The sequence below is a fragment of the Macaca nemestrina genome, chromosome 6, assembly GCF_043159975.1.
Source record: "Macaca nemestrina isolate mMacNem1 chromosome 6, mMacNem.hap1, whole genome shotgun sequence".
Taxonomy (NCBI): Eukaryota; Metazoa; Chordata; class Mammalia; order Primates; family Cercopithecidae; genus Macaca; species Macaca nemestrina.
The window spans coordinates 62,997,853-63,003,852 of record NC_092130.1 but is presented as its reverse complement, the minus strand read 5'-3'; the positions used below and the strand labels follow the sequence as shown (position 1 = coordinate 63,003,852).

The 6,000-nt window shown below is 34.4% G+C and overlaps 1 long non-coding RNA gene across 1 annotated transcript in view; it reads left to right on the top strand.

The window, feature by feature from the left end:
• Nucleotides 1–1,144: 1,144 nt before the first annotated feature.
• LOC105500016 (uncharacterized) overlaps nt 1,145–6,000 on the top strand; it is a 41,749-nt gene continuing 36,893 nt past the window's right edge. The window contains exon 1 of the long non-coding RNA XR_011624232.1: nt 1,145–1,908. This is a non-coding gene — a long non-coding RNA (uncharacterized lncRNA). The remainder of the gene's footprint in view (nt 1,909–6,000) is intronic.

The following is a 6,000-nucleotide window of genomic DNA, read 5'->3' as shown; positions in this document are numbered from 1 at the left end:
GTCCTTGAAGAAATAATATTAGGAGTCATGAGCATTAGAGAGTAGGTTAAAATTTTTGTGTTCTTTCTCACTGTATTTAAGAATACATGATAGGTTTCTTCAATATTATTTTAATTAATGGAGAACGCCTTCCTCTTCAGAGCTTATATTATCTATTTGAATAATATGTCTAGTTTGTGTCCTTATTCTTCCTACTCATATTTTCTGCTACCAAATCCATCATGATTTAACTACGGAATTTTGGAAATATTCATCACCATTACATTTTTGATGCTCAGCACAGTGGTTAGTATAAAATATGTGTTCAATAAATATCTGTTTAACCTAAGGTTCGTAAACTTTTTCTATAAAGTTTATATTATAAATATTTTAGGTTATGCCTGGGCTTTGTCATAGTTACTCAATTCTGCTTTTGTAGTGAGAAAACAGCCAAAGACAATAAATGAACAATTGAGAATATCTGTGTTTCGAGAAATCTTTACAAATATGGGTGAGGTTGACCAATGAGTTGTAATTTACCAACTGCTGGTTTAAAGAACGTCTGAATGAATAAATTATTGGTAACAAAAACAGTTCCTTAATTTCGAGAAGAAAAAAATCATGTTTGTGTTATTAGAAGGATTATTTGATAATACTTGAGGTTTAATCAAGAAAAAGATAAAGATATAATGTAGTCATACAGAGATGCTACAGTTGTCTGAAATGATAGCCTCAGAATCCAATGAGGTATATTTTGTTCATTCAGAGCCAGTTTCCTAAATTAATGATAAATAGAAACAGAGAAGATCCACAAGCACTGAGAGTGAACCCCAATCCATTTCTTGAGAAGAGCAAGGTTGTATTCTATTCAGGATCATTAAAAAAGAAATCCTGGTCTAAAGCTGGTAGAGACGGAACAAATTGAAAAATGAGATAAATTACTTTAAATATAATTTTTGTTGTGCTAATTTGTGGCCCACTCTTTTTAGAATTGCTCATAAAGAAGGCTGCCAAATTATGTAAAATATGCTGAGAAGACTTGGTCCAGTAACATTCCGGAATACAGTCTATAGCGTCCATGGTGACTACAATAGCTAATTATCCCCATATGTCACATTCTTAGCAGTAATGACATTTTAACAGATTCCAAAAGCTGTGCATTCTCTTCTAAGTTCTTTACTTGGGCATGGACCATGCCCAGTGTTAAAATAGCTTCGGCTAAATAGTCCAAATTTTAGGAAAATATCTGCATGTTTAGGAGAATAGTTATGTGTGGTCTTTTATGGGTGTGATAAGCTATACCATCAAAGAAAGTATATCTTTTTGTCATATAGGCCATTACCAACAGCAGATTACACATTATATATAAGACATAGTTTAGATGGAAGCATAACAATTCCTTGGGATGCTATGCAGACTTGTCACATCAGAAAGTTTCTAATCTTAATACAGGTTATAATTAGGACACATTTATTCTTTCTTATTTCCTAGGTTATGCAAGTAAACTTGATACCTGGTCACTTGCAGGTATCAAGATACCGGGACTCAGAAAAGCATGTAACTTCTGATTAAATCATTTTTCAGGGCAGAGTGACCTTTGTGCCACTTGCTTGTAGCGAAGAAAGATAGACAGAACTTCTTCAGCTCAAAATAAACAGTTCTCTCTGAAAGTCAGTTTTCTGAGTAGTCTACATATGGGCTTTTTTGAAATGAGGTGTGAACTGCTTTCAGACTCAAACTAGTATTAATTACTACCACTGTGATACTTTTAGGGTAGGGGGGATGTATATGTTGGAGGACAGGAGAAAATGGAGATTACCTGGAGATGAGAGATAAAAATCCTGTGTAAGGGAATTTGGACAGAGAGGTAAAACTGAATTCTTTTATTAAACACGTTCCAGAGAAACAAGAGTGAAAGCTTCAAAACATGTGAGTCTGAGAAGTATGTACTTCTCTGTCTGCGTCATTCTACTTGTTTTGTGTGTGTGTGTGAGGTTCTGTGTGTGCATGTGCACATGAGCGTGAGTAAACGGCTTTTGGGAGTAAGATTTTCAGATATTCCCCCTCAGTCTCATTTCTTATTAAGTTTCTACCTCTGAACTCGACAGCCTCTAAGAGCTATGTATATCAAAAACGTCTAGGCACCTGAATTCTGAGAGACATACAGTTTTGGCTGTACTAACAGCTATTTTACATGACATTAGATTAATCATAAGAGTCACCAAATAGTTTATTAGATACTACTTTATAATTAATATGGGATTAAGCTTTCAATAAGTGGCATAATTAACATATATGTCAACACTTCCCTCTTCTGTATGAAAAAATATTTTCAATAATAATTATGTAAAACAATAATTATAATAGTTTTCTGGATTTATTATACATTTTATAACAATTATAGAAGATATAAATATCAATTTTAAAGGCTTTCAAATTAAGTGAAAGATTTAATATGGGGACTAAGATTTACACATCTCAAACAAAAATATTATACTTCACGGTTCATATTCTAGTTCACTGGTTTAAATATCAAACGCCATTAAAAACTCTAGATGGTTACAAAGAATGATAGAATTGATGCAACTCAAGTTCTGTCTCTTCATCTTTCCCATAACGGTGTTAATATTTTTAACTTAGAATCAATTGTTTAAACAAAGGAATATGTAGTGCTACAGAGGTTGGAGGTACTGTGGCCAACACAAGGTTGAACAATGTTGAATTGTTATAATCTTAGTTCTAATGCAGATGTGTAAGTGAGTTCACAGATGTCATGGTATCAGACCTGATGAGACAAGAGTAATCGTCCAAATTAACATCCCTGTGGAATACACTTTTTTCTATAAAGCAAATGATAAAAACGTGCTATTTTGAAGGTTAACTAAATATTATTGAAATTCAGCAGTAAACAAAGCAACTGTTTAGAATTTGGCCAATAAAATATTTTTTCAGGAAAATACTTTATCACTGATAGCATTTAAATGTCTGGCTCATGGTGATAAAAAGCGACTGGCTTTTGGTTGAGTTCTTATTGTTTGTTAATTCTCTAGATGTGACTCATTCTTCTTTATTGTTGGCACTCAGGTTGATTATTTGTGGGAGGGATGTTTTACATCTCATATTCTGCAGAGGTGACTATTTAACCAGAATGTATTAGCTCTCCACTGAAAAGTGCCAGCTTTAAGTTAAAAAGAAGACATTTTTGGATATTATGAGCTTTGATATCAGCGAACTTAAATTTTATCTCACAAATTACTAGCTAGGTAATCAATATACTGATGGTTATTTTAAGCCATTTCTGACCTTACTTTACTAAGTGGATTGAATATGAATATACGTATATGGGTGACATGTGGGTGACAACAAAAAATGCTTGTCAAATGAACACTAAGAGGAAAATCAACTGAGATAAAGCCAAGACAAAAAGAAAGATACCTTTGAAAGAAAAATCAGATTTGTGCTCTTTCTAATCACAGACAACCAAGAAATGGAAGATTGTGCATGTGTGTCGGAGAAGAGGGTATAATTCACAAGAACCTGGTTCTAGCATGCATTCGTATTATAGCATGTATCAAGATGCATGCTTTCAATTTTTTCCTCTGCAAATGTGTGTAAGGCTGAGCGTTTGTGCCATAAGAAAATGTAGTCTGTTTTTCATTTTTCTTCTTGAGTTGTATTTAAAAAGCATGTTCGTATTTTATGACCTCCAATCGGAAGGAATTTAAGCTGCTTTGTCTATTCATATTATTGTGGGGCATTTTACACTCAGGGCTGCAAATTGTATACTTAAAATCTTTTATTGGAAAAGATGTCTTCCTTTGTTTATGAGTGCATCAATGATTATAGAAACAGGCAGCTCCATCCCAAAAGGAGTGTGCTGACCAGGATGTATAATTTGTCTCACATGCCCCAAATAGGGTCAAAACATTCATAATTTAAACCTGACTAGATGGAGTTCTCTAACTGTGTTCCATAGTAGACCCTCAGAGAAAAGTTCTGAATATGCTCTCAAATCCCATAACAACTTGAATGATGATTCCAAGTCCTTATTATAGAGAATAAAACGTTGTCAATAACCCCCCAAATTTCTTAGAGACAACCCACAAATGCTTTCTTCATGATATACTTTTACAACATTGGAATGAAAGTTTGACTTCTTCATTGTCTTTTTCTATCATATATCAGTATGAATATAATTTGGGTCAAAAATATATACGTCGACTTATACTTTAGATTGTGATATTTGTTTTGCTTTAAAAAACATATTGAACCCAATTCTCCCCATGTGTAAAAGACATATACATCCAACTACAAGGGCAAAGGTATTATAAACACAAGGATATTTATACTCCAATTTCCCTTCCCTTATTTAAAACTCAATTTAGATTCTCCTAAAAAGCAGTAGAAAAGACTTTACAGCTTAGGTTTACAAAAATGTTTTTCTGTGTACTAAACTAAAGGAAAAATAGGTAAAATAAAACTATAAAACAACACTCAACTTTAATTAGAATATGCTTATTCAGTGACCATGTTTTACACACTATGTGAATAGGGAAAAACCAAGACCTTGGCATTCTACAAATAGACTCACAGTTAGCTAGACTTAAAATGTAGATTTTATTACTCTCTCCAAGTAGATCACCAAATTATTCCTGTTAATCACAAATAGTATGCTTCCAAGCTGACCTTAGTCGTTACTTCTCTCTCAATCTCTCAGCAATTGAGTGATAGGTCTACCAAACTTCATTTGGTTGAAAGTTCTAAAATATTTTGGGATTTGTTGCCCTGTAGAAATGAAGAATTTTTAGATAAAAGACTTGTCTAAATATGTAATGAAAGTGATGTATATACACATAAAACATTACATAGGAATTCAGGGGGATTACCAACCCCTAAAACCCTGTCATAGATCCCATTTTGAGGTCCTCTGCTCTGGGGAACCCATGATGAGTGTTTGCTTACTCTTAGTGAGCACAAAGCATCTCATATTGCAATTTTACTCAGAGAAGATGGCAACATTCAGCTTTATCCAGTAACTCAATAGTTTCCTTTACATTAAAAAGAATGTCTGAGGAAGATATTAAAACAAGTAAGTATTATTTGGTTTTTAAACATCTGTCAATATACAAAAAGAAAAAAAAGAAAAGAAAAGAAAAGAAAAAGACAACTCAGTTTAGGAATGTTTTTGTTGTTGTTGTTCTGTATGTTGTTGGTTCTGTAAAAAAGGAATAACTATAAATTAAGTGGATTATCAAAACATCACCTCCCTCAAGACAGCAGACTTACCAAGGGTCACAAAACAACATGCAAACAAGCAAATGAACTGGCACTATGAAAACCAAACATCTTTTATCTTTTCACTAAAATGCAGGTGATTCCTGGAGCACCTAATATGTAACTATGTATTAGTTACACATGAAATGCACAACTTCATGTTGAAATGTGGGGAAAGGTTTAATTTTCACTTTGATAACTGTGTCATTGGTTTTGTTAGAGTAGGTAGTTAGGCAGACATGAGCAGGGCAGAACCCTTCCCCCACTCATCACCTTGATTGTCAGGCGACCATAAGGTGATGGTAAGGTGGTTGTTAAACTGTCTCTCTCTAAAATAATAATAGGATGCAAACAGCACCAGGGAAAGACAATCTCCCAATAGATAAAAATCACCAGAAGCTGGTGATCGGCAGCTTTCCGATAAGATCACAGGAGTTGCGCGAGTGGGCTCAGGCATGTGCACTAAGAGGCAAAATGGCAGTTTAACTGGTATATGACCTTCCTATAGGAACACATGACTAGTAAGGTAAATGGCTCAAATGAACATGCACACAATTTCAGTAAACTCACTGTGCATGCAGTCCCTCCCAAGGGTTGACCGGCTACTGCTCATGGGGACAGCCCACCCCAGGGGAAGAATTAGGAGAGAAGAGCGGCAAGACCCCAAAAGCATGACAACATATAAAACCCCAAAAGAAAGTGAAACCATGTACTTGAATCTCCCAACTCTCCCACTTGGCCTTCTTC